Here is an 11,713-nt window from a genome sequence, read left to right as displayed (position 1 = left end):
TTATAAGAGATTTATTTTACTCAGCCATAAAAAAGTGAAATCTTGCCATTTGCAATGACGTGGATGGAGCTAAAGAGTATTATGCTGAATGAAATCAGTCAGTCAGAGAAAGACAAATACCGTATGATCTCACTCCTATGTGGAATTTAAGAAACAAAACAGATGATTATAGGGGATAAAAAGAGAGAGGAAAACCAAGAAACAGACTCTTAACTATAAAGAACAAACTGATGGTTACCAGAAGGGAGGTGGGTGAGGGGACGGACTAAAGAGGTGATGGGTATTAAGGAGGGCACTTGCTGTGATGAGCACGGGGTTTGTAAGTGTTGAATCACTAAATTCTACACCTGACACTAATATGAAACCAATGTTAACTAACGGGAATTTAAATTTTAAAAATTTTAAAAGAGATTTATGATAACAAATTAGTTTTTTTATAACAAATAAATGGGTTTATTATTCATTGGCTCATACAATTATGGAGGCTGAGAAGTGCCGCAACTGGATGTGGGAAGCAAAGGCAAAAGAAAAAATTAAATTTCCTTATGACTTATAGTCCATTGACAAATCCTTGAGACGGGCAGAGTGACATTCTTCTAGGAGCTCAGCTGCCTCCATGTTAATAATTTGCTAAGGGCAAAAGGCAATCTTAGCCCGACCCCCAGGATCCTGTAAGTCTTTAACATATAAAAATTCCTTTGGAAACGTTTTTATCTCTACCCACCCCAAGATATATGTTAGCAACCAACCTCTAAGCATGTGACCCACTGATACACATCTGAGGGGGTCTCATGACTGAGTTTTTACTAAACAGTAATAAATGACATTTTCCTAGCAATAAGTAGCCCCCTCAAGGTCCTTAAAACCATGTTTCCAAAATACCTTGGAGCTTATGCTAACTCTAAACCCCTCCCAACTTGAAAATCTAGGATCAACCATTCCTCATGACCCCAGTGCAGCTCATTCTGCCCAGGGGTCCTGTGCCTGTGCTTTAAAAAAAAAAAAAAAAAAAAGCTCCTTTTGGGGGTGCCTGGGTGGCTCAGTCCTTTACACATCTGCCTTTGGCTTGGGTCATGATCCCAGGGTCCCGGGATCAAGTCCCAAGACAGGCTCTCTGCTCCATGGGGAATGTGCTCCTCCCTCTGCTCCTCTCCTCTGCTCCTCCCTCTGCTCCTCCCTCTGCTTCTCCCTCTGCTCATACTCCACTCTCTCTCTTTCTCAAATAAATAAATAAATAAATAAAATCTTTTATAAAAATTAAAAAAAAAAAACCTCTCTTTTTTGCACCAAAGATGTCTCAAGAATTCTTTCTTTCATCAGCTCTGAGCCCCAGTGTTACTTCCTACATCGCCAGCCCCGTGTTGGGCATGGAGTTTACTTAGATTAAAAAAAAAAGGGGGAATGAACTATTGGTACATGTACCAGTATGGGTGAATCTCAAAATAATTACGCTGAATGAAAGAAGCCAGATTAAAAACGGAGTTCATACTGTATCATTTCATTTACATAAAATTCTAGGAAATGAAGGATAATCCATAGTAATAGATCAATGGTGGCCTGGGCACAGGTAGGGGAATGGTATGGGTGAGAGGGCTACATTACAAAGATGCAGGAAGAAACTTCTGGGGGTGATGTATATGTTTATTATCTTGATTGTAGCTATGGTTTCGTGAGTATATACATGTGTTAACAACCTATCAAATTGTGTGGGGCACCTGGCTGGCACAGTCAGAGCACAAGACTCCTGATCTTGGGGTCCTGAGTTCAAGACATTGGGCACAGAGCTTACTTAAAAAAAAAAAAAACACACACAAAAACCACAAACCTATGAAACTGTACACTTTAGGGATGCCTGGGTGGCTCAGATCCATGACTCGGGTCATGATCCTGGGATTGAAACCTGTGTCAGCTCCCTGCTCAGTTGGGAGTCTTCTTCTACCTCTCCCTCTGTTCCTCACCCCTCCCACCACCCCCTGCTCGTGCTCTCTCTTCAATAAATAAATAAGATCTTTAGAAAAAAATAATTTAAAAATATTGTACATTTTAAATAGGTGTAGTTGATCTTATGTCAATTATACCTCAATAGAGCTGTAAAAACAACTTCAATAAGAATGTAAACTGATATAAAGTAAAAATATTAATAATAAAATAATAAACTGTTTCGGATACAGACACAGCTTTGCCTACCAGTCCTTCCCCTCCTTCTTACACAGACATAACCACAGTACCAAAAAGTTGCTATGTATCATTCTGAGTGTCTTTATACTTGTTTAACATATATAAATATCCATAAATTACATATACTGTAAATTATACATGAAATTGCTTAGCATATTTTATAGTTATATATAGCATATTGTACATATTCTTTTCCAACTTGCTTTTTTCACTCGATATTATGTTTTTGGGACTTATCCATGTTGATAAATGTAAATGTAATTCATTTTAGCTGTTGTATGGTAGTCCTTTTTTTTTGGTAGTCCATTTTTTTTAAAGATTTTATTTATTTATGAGAGAGAGAGACAGAGATAGCAAGAGAGAGCATGAGCAGGGAGGAGAGGGAGAAGCAGGCTCCCCGCTGAGCAGAGAGCCAGAAGTGGGACTCAATCCCAGGACCCTGGGATCACGACACGAGCTGAAGGCAGATGCTTAACTGACTGAGCCACCCAGGCACCTCTGGTAGTCCAGTTTTTCACTGAGGAACAGTTTCCAACAGTGTTACAAAGAACGTCGTGCACAGGTCTCCTTGTGCATAAGTGTAAATATTTCTCTAGGAAAGACTTCTCCAAGTGAAATTACTAGGTGATGGAGTATATGTATCTTCTGCTTTATGAGATATTGTCAAATTGTTCTCTCCAAAGTAGTTGTTCCCAGCATTTCTACTAGCTATAGCCTTGCCAACACTCACTGCACTTACTAGTTTTCGTTTGCCAAATGGTGTGAAATGGAATCTCATTATTTTAATTTCCACTTCCGTAATTGCTAAAGAGATTGTCTTTTCCTCTGCTTATTATTCATTTGAGTTTCTTCCTCCATAAATTCCCCATAATACCCTTTTCCCAGCCCATTTTTTATTATGTTGTTCATGCTTTTCTTATTGATTTCTGAGAGCCCTTTATATACCCCACATACCGGCCCTTTAGGTGGGCCGCAGACATCTTCTCGTTTGTGACTTGTCTCTTCACTTTGTTCATGTACCTTTTGATACAGAGAATTTCAGTCTTTTCAGTCTTTTCCTTCATGGGTATGCTTTTTTAGTTTTGCTAAGGAATACTTCCCTATCCTGTTGTCATAAAATATTCTCCCACAATTATCTCTAAAGTAAATTCTGGCTCTGTTACTAACTAGCTATGTAATCTTGGGCAAGTTTCTTAATCTTTCTGAGCCTCAGAGTTCTCATCTGTAAAACAGGAATGATCACATGTCTAGTTCATAGAGTTGTTTTTAGGATTATTCATCTGTGTCAGGCAGGGACCCAAAGGAAACAGATGTCGCTCTTAAGTTAGAATGATATGCTAGTAGAAATAAATTACTTTTATTTATAAAAGTATGGATGGGCATAGGGAGACCACAAGGAATAGTACAATATCCTCAAGGTAGTAACAGCAAAGAAACTGTTGTAACACTGAGGCCAGAGGGAGGCAGAAGGTAGGCAGTGGTTATTGAAAAGACAAGACTCCATGTACAGAGGGAGGGTCACCTTGGGAGAGATAATGATCTTAGATCCAGAGACAGGGTAAACCTGAGGCAATTTGGCAGGGAGTAGCCTGGGAAATAAGTACTCTGAGTTCACTGTGTTTCCTCCCTCCAGATTCCTACTGGGGTTCCACATGTTGGCTGAAGCCCGAGGGTAAAGAAGTTCACTAATGATCTTCATATTGGACACTGGGAAGAAGGGAAAGAGTAGATGTGGAGGAGTAAATGGAAGATATCTGGCAATACATTCAGCCAGAATTTATTGAGTGCCCAGGTGATCCAGACACAGTTTTAGGCACTGAAGATACAACAGTGAACGTAGTGGACAAAGTCCCTGAGTAATGGGAGGAAAGAGATAATAAATATTAGTAAATATAATATGTCAGTTAGTGGTAAGTTTTAGGAGAAAAAACGAAGTGAGATGAGGACAGACTGATGGGGTACGAGGTATACAGTGGTCAGGGGAGCATCTCTGAAGAAGTGTCATTTGAACAATGATTTACAGGAAGTAAGGGAAGGGGCTCTGTGTATGTCTAGTAGAAAAATGCAAAGGTTCTGAAACAGGCCCGTGCTTGGCAGTCTGGGGAAGGTGAGGAGGCGATGGGAGATAGTGAGTGAGGGGAGAGAGGTGGCTTAGATCAGTGTGGTAGCAACGAAGGTGGTGATCCGTGGTGGGAGCCTGGGTATATTGTGAGGGTAGGGGATTTGCTATCTCTACCGTATTTGCTGATGTGGGATGTTTGAGAAAGACAGACATCAAGGATAACTCTAAATGATTTGGCTGAAAAACAACTGGAAGGATTGACATCAACAAAAATGGAAAAGTAAGAATTCCCCTTCCTAAATCTACTCTTCCATAAAAGTGATGAGAACTCTGGCAAAATTGTCAGGATCTTCTTTTTAAAATAAAAAAAAAATTTTTTTTAATTTAACCAAAGATTTGCAACAATGAAGGGAGTAAATGTTTATGCAAGAAAAATGTCTGAGGGGCACCTGGGTGGCTTAGTTGGTTAAGTGTCCAGCTCTTGGTTTCGGCTCAGGTCATGATCTCATGGGCTGTGGGATCAAGCCCCACATTGGGCTTCTTGCTCAGCAGGGAGTCAGCTTGAAAGATTCTCTCCCTCTACCTGTCCCCCGTTCATTCTTTCTCTCTCTCTCTCTAAAAATATATGGACAAATCAGAAAGAAAAGAAAAGAAAAGAAAAGAAAAGAAAGAAGGAAGGAAGGAAGGAAGGAAGGAAGGAAGGAAGGAAGGAAGGGAAAAAGAAAGAAAGAAAGAAAGAAAGAAAGAAAGAAAGAAAGAAAGAAAGGGAGAGAGAAAGATGGATGTCTGAATCTCAGTAAGAACAATGAATTGTGTGTCATTTTAATTTCCTCTATTCCTATATTCCTGTCCCCAGTAACATGGTAACCTTGAAAACAAAAAACCTGCAATCATGGTGAAAACCAGTAGCCTGGTAGCCTAGATAAAATGTGGTTGGAACTCCTTCAAAGCCCCACTCACAGAGAGTTGTCATTATTTGACCTATCTGATGTTTCCTTAGAGGGTCCTACTCAAGGCTATCTTTATTTGACCTGACCCAGAGGTTGCCTCATAGAAACAGCTTTTTCCCTGGGGGGCATTTGCTCAAAACAATGAGATACAATTTTTCAACATTGCAGCTGCCTGTGGTGGTGGATAACAGGGTAAAAAATAGGCTAACCAAAAAATTTTAATGTAAAATCTAGGGATTGTGATGTCCATAATGGACATGGTCAGAAAAGACCTGAGAATGGGACGCCTGGCTGGCTCAGTCAGGGGAGCATGTGACTCTTGATCTCCAGATTGTGGGTTTGAGCCCCACATTGGGTGCAGAGATTGCTTAAAAATAAAATCTGAAAAAAAAGAGAAAAAAGACCTGAGAAGCCCTTAAACTCTCACTATTGACTGACATTGAGGCTCTGCACAAGCGGGAAGTGAAGCTTAAGGCAAAATTGTAAACTGCCCAGCTAAGTGTTGAAGGCACACCCGAATATGCACTCAGAGTCCCTTGGCAAAGACTGATCGGTTCCAGGAATTTAAGGAAATTTCTGTCTGATATTTAGCTGACTACTAGGCTAACGGGACAGCTACTTCAGTGGACACACAAAACAAAGAAAACAGAATCGACAGAATTATTTCAAAAAAGCCCCTAAACAAACAACCGCAACTATGAAAACAGACCTTGGAGAGGAGGGGAGAATCTGATTTTCATTGTTGCCACATTAAATTATTTTAAATGTCCAGTTTCAATAAAAAATTATGCAATATTCAAGGAAACAAGAAAATACGGATTATACACAAGAAAAAAAGTAGTCAGTAGAAACTGTCCCTAAGAAAGGCCATAGACTGGGTGCCTGGGTGACTCAATTGATAAATCATCTGCCTTCAGCTCAGGTCATGATCCCAAGTTCCTGGAATTGGGACCCACATCAAGCTCCCTGCTTAGCCCCTCTCCCTCTCCTTCTGCCCCCGCCTCGTGTGCTTGTTCTCTCTCTCTCTCAAATAAATAAAATCTTTAAAATAAAGATTTTATTTATTTGAGAGAGCAAAAGAGATCACAGAGGGAGAGAGAGAAGCAGACTCGCTGCTGAGCGGGGAACCCAATGTGGGGCTCGATCCCAGGACCTGAGATCATGACCTGAGCCAAAAGCAGACACCTAACCAACTGAGCCACCCAGGTACCCCTAAATAAAATCTTAAAAAAAAAGAAAGAAAGAAAAAGGAAAGGAAAGGAAGGGAAGGGAAGGGAAGGGAAGGGAAAGGAAAAGAAAAGAGAAAAGAAAAGCAAGGCATGGACTTACTAGACAAAGAATTTTGAGCAACCATTTAAAATATATTCAGGGGCACCTGGCTCAGTCAGTAGAGCATTTGATTCTTGATCTTGGGATCATGAGCTCAAGTCCCACATTGGATGTAGAGATTACTTTATAAATAAATAAATAAATAAATAAATAAATAAATAAATAAATAAATAAATAAATAAAAATTTTAAAAATAAAATATATATATATTCAAACAACTAAAAGAGACCATGTATGAAGAACTAAATTAAAGAGAATGACTGATAAAATAGAGGATATCAATAAAAATACAGAACTTATTTTTGAAAGAGCCAAATTCTGGTGTTGAAAAGTACAATAACTAAAATGAAAAATTCACTAGGAGGGCTCCACCGATTTGAGCAGACAAAAGGTAGAAATACTGAGTGTAAAGGCAGGTCAATTGAGATTATCCAGTCTGAGGAACAAGAAAAAAGAATGGAGAAAAATGAACAGAGCCTCAGAGACCTGTAATACTCCAAGTGTACATGGAAAGAATCGAGGATTAAAAAAATACAGAAAGAATATTTGATAAAATAGTAGCCAAGAGTTTCCCAAATTTCATGAAAAACATCAATATACACATTCAAGTTCAACAAACTCCATGTAGGAAAAACTCAAGCAGATTCACACCTGTACACATCGTAACCACACCGTCAAAAGACAAAAACAAAGAGTGAATCTTGAAAACAGCAGCAGAGAAGTGATTCACCACGTACAGGGGATCGTCCTTATGATTTCACATGAGAAACCATGCAGGCCAGAGACAGTAGGGTGACACATTCAAAGTACTGGAAGAAAAAGACTATCAACCAAAAATTCTATATTCAGCAAATCTATCCTTCAAAAATAAAGAAGGGGCACGTGGTTGGCTCAGTTGGAAGAGCATGTGACTCTTGATCTCGGGCTTGTGAGTTCAAGCTCCACATTGAGTGTAAAGATTACTTAAATAAATAAAGAACCTTAAAATTTTTTTAAATAAAGGAGAAATTAAGACAAAAATGGCAAGAATTCATCACTAACAAACCCGCCCTACCAAAAATATTAAAGGGAGTTGTTCAGGCTGAAATGAAAGGACAAAAGACAATAACTAACGCACATGAAGAAATAACGAGCATCAGTAAAGGGAACTACATAGATAAATATAAAAGATAGTCGACGTGTAATTTTTGTTTGTAACTGTCTTTTTCTCCTGTGGTATTTATAAGACAATTGTATAAAACAATAATGATAAATCTATGCTGATGTGTATACAATGTAAAAAGATGTCATTTGCATGACAACAGCACAAAGGAGGAAGGAAATAAAGCTTTTGTATGTTACTGAAATTATGTTGGCATTAATGCAAGCAAGATTGTCATAAGTTAACATGTTAATTGTAGTTTCCAGGGCAAGCATTAAGAGAAAAACTCAAAAAATACAAAAAGGCAGGGCTGCCTGGGTGGCTCAGTCGGTCGAGCGTCCTACTCTTGGTTTTGGCTCAGGTCATGATCTCAGGGTCACGAGATAGAGCCAGTTGTCAGGCTTTGTGCTGGGAGTGGCGCCTGCTTGAGATTCTCTCTCTCCCTCTCCCTCCCCTCTCTCCCGCCCTCTTTCTCGCTCTAAAGAAAAATGAAAGAGTAGTTAGAACAGTGCTTGTGGGGTGTCTGGGTGGCTGAGTTGGTTAAGTGTCTGCCTTCAGCTCAGGTTGTGACCTTGGGATCCTGGGATGGAGCCCCACATCAGGCTCCCTGCTCAGCGGGAAGCTTCTCCCTCTCCCTTTGCCCCTCTCACCACTCGTGCTCTCTCTCACTCTCTCTCTCTCTCTCTCTCTCAAATAAATAAATAAATAAATACAATCTTTATTTAAAAAAAAAGAACAGGGGCGCCTGGGTGGCGCAGTCGTTAAGCGTCTGCCTTGGGCTCAGGGTGTGATCCCGGTATTCTGGGATCGAGCCCCACGTCAGGCTCCTCCGCTGGGAGCCTGCTTCTTCCTCTCCCACTCCCCCTGCTGTGTTCCCTCTCTCGCTGGCTGTCTCTCTCTCTGTCAAATAAATAAATAAATAAAATCTTTAAAAAAAAAAAAAAAGAACAGTGCTTGCCTTCTTGTCATAAAACTTACTATACAAAGAGTATCTTCTCTATGCCTTCATAAATTGTTAGTCTCCATTCTAAATTTGTATCGTCTTCCAACATTTTCTCCTTTGCACTTTCTATGCCATGGAATTTCTGAGAGTTCCTTTAATGTGAATTTTTTTGCCATTATCACTTCCTGTGCAACATCTTCATCCTTTTTGTCACTTTCTTCATTTATTTGAGAGAGAGAGAGAGAGAGAGAGAGACAAAGAGCAAGCATGAGCAAGGGGAGGGGCAGAGGGAGAGTGACAAGCAGACTCCCCGCTGAGCAGGGAGCCCAACTCGGGGTTCAGTCCCAGGACCCTGAGATCATGACCCAAGCCGAAGTCAGGTGCTTAACCAACTGAGCCACCAGGTGCCCTGGAAATACCCTACTTTCAGTAATTGATAGAATAACAGAGGATCAACAAGGATAGAGAAGATTTGAACAGCACTATAAGCCAACTATACTCAACAGGTATCCACAGAACACTCTGTCCAATAATAGCAGAATATACATTCTTCTAAAGTGCACATGAACCTTTTCCAGAGTAGACCATACGTTAGGCCATAAAATGAGCCTTAATAATTTTTAGAGTATTGGGGCGCCTAGGTGGCTCCGTCAGTTAAGCGTCTGACTCTTGATTTCAACTCAGGTCAGGATCTCAGGGTTGTGGGATCAAGTCCTGAGTTGGGCTCCGCACTCAGTGGCGAGTCCACTAGAGATTCTCCCTCTCCCTCTCCCAGTGCCCCTCCCCCTCCTTGTGCACACACACTCTCTCTCTCTCAAATAAATAAAAATTTTAAAATAATAATTTTTTAAGTATTGTAATAGTGCAAAGTATCACAATAAAATGATTCTCTGAGGGTTCTTGGCTGGTGCCTGCCTGGCTAAGTCAGTAGAGCATGCAACTCACGATCTCAGGGTTGTGAGTTCAAGCCCCATGTTGTATGTGTTGTGTGTGAAGACTACTTTATTTTATTTTAATTTTAATTAAAAAATTTTTAAATTAAGTAAAGTCTACCCCCAACGTGGAGTTTGAACTCATGACCCTGAGATCAAGAGTTGCTTGCTCTGCTGAGAAGCCAGGCGGCCCTGGAGCCTACTTAAAAAAAAAAAAAAAAAAAAGTTCTCTGCCCACAATAAAATGAAATTAGAAATGAATAAATGGAAGGAAATTTGGGAAACTCACAAATGTGTAGAAATTAAACAACACACTCCTACGTGACTAATAGGTCAAAGAAAAAATTGCAAAGGAAACTAGAAAATACTTTGAGGGGCACCTGACTGGCTCTGTTGGTAGAGCTTGTGACTCTCGATCTTAGGGTTGTAAATTTAAGCCCCATGTTGGGTGTAGAGATTACTTAAAAATAAAATCTTTTAAAAAAGATAAACTATTTTTTAAAAAGATTTTATTTATTTGTCAGAGAGAGAGAGCACAAGCAGGGGTAGTGGCAGGCAGAGTGACAGGCGGAGGGAGAAGCAGGCTCCCCGCTGAGCAAGGAGCCTGATGTGGGATTCAATCCCAGGAACCTAGGATCATGATCTGAGCCAAAGGCAGCCACCCAACTGACTGAGCCACCTAGGTCTCCCAAGAAAATACTTTGAAATGAATGAAAATGAAAATATAAGCTATCAGAACTTATGAAATGTAGTGAAAGCTGCATGTTTAGAGGAAATTTATAATGTTTAGAGGAAAATTTATAGCTCTAAATGAGTGTTTTAAATCGAAAAAAAAAAAGCCTCAAATCATAACCTAAGCTAAAGTGAAAGAGGAGAGGGGCGCCTGGGTGGCACAGCGGTTAAGCGCCTGCCTTTGGCTCAGGGCGTGATCGCAGCGTTAAGGGATCGAGCCCCACATCAGGCTCTTCAGCTATGAGTCTGCTTCTTCCTCTCCCACTCCCCCTGCTTGTGTTCCCTCTCTCGCTGGCTGTCTCTCTCTCTGTCAAATAAATAAATAAAATCTTTAAAAAAAAAAAAAAGTGAAAGAGGAGCAAGCAAGTAGATGGAAGGAAATAATAGAGATTAGAGAATGAAATACAGCATGTAGAAATAATAGAGAAGATCAATGAAACCAAAAGTTGATTTTTTGAAAAGATCAGCATAATTGACAAAACTTTAACAAAACTGACAAAAATAAAAAGAGAGGATTCTGGGATACCCGGGTGGCTCAGTTGGTTAAGCATCTGACTCTTGATTTCAGCTCAGGTCATGATCTCAGGGTCATGAGATCCAGCCCCATGTCAGGCTCCGCACTCAATGGGAAGTCTACTCCAGATTCTCTCTCTCTTTCTCCCCTGTCCCTCTCCCCCACTCTCACTCTCTAAAAAAGAGAGAGAGGATTCAAGTTACTAAAAAACAGGAATAAAAGAGGGAACAATGGGGCACCTGGGTGGCACAGCGGTTAAGCGTCTGCCTTCGGCTCAGGGCGTGATCCCAGCGTTATGGGATTGAGCCCCACATCAGGCTCTTCCGCTATGAGCCTGCTTCTTCCTCTCCCACTCCCCCTGCTTGTGTTCCCTCTCTCGCTGTCTGTCTGTATCTCTGTAAAATAAATAAATAAAATCTTTTAAAAAAAAAAGAGGGAACATTACCTTTGACCTTACAGAAATAAAAAGGATTATAAAGGAATATTATGAAGCATATGCCAACAACTTAGATAACCTATGTGAAATGGAAAAATTCCTAAAAAGATACAAACTACAGAAACCGACTCAAGAAGAAATACAGGGGCACTGGGTGGCACAGTTGATTAAGTGTCTGACTCTTGGTTTGGGCTCAGGTCGTGATCTCAGGGTCGTGAGATCAAGCCCCGAGTCAGGATCCATGCTCAGAGCAGAGTCGGCTTGGAATTCTCCCTCTCCCTCTGCTCCTCCCCTCTCTGTCTCTCTCAGGTAAATAAATCTTAAAAGAAGAAGAAGGGGGGGGGGGAGGAGATACAAATAGACCTATATACTGAATGGCCCTATAACAAGTAAAGAGATTAACCAGTAATAATATAAATAAACAAACAAACACTTCCCGCAAGGAAAATCAGAGGATCATATGGCTTCATTGGTGAATTCTACCAAACATTTAAAG

Source organism: Ursus americanus, chromosome 25 (assembly GCF_024610735.1).
Source record: "Ursus americanus isolate L20-20 chromosome 25, mUrsAme1.1.p, whole genome shotgun sequence".
NCBI classification, from domain to species: Eukaryota; Metazoa; Chordata; class Mammalia; order Carnivora; family Ursidae; genus Ursus; species Ursus americanus.
The sequence above is the reverse complement of the archived record's forward strand: the minus strand, read 5'-3'. Positions refer to the sequence as shown.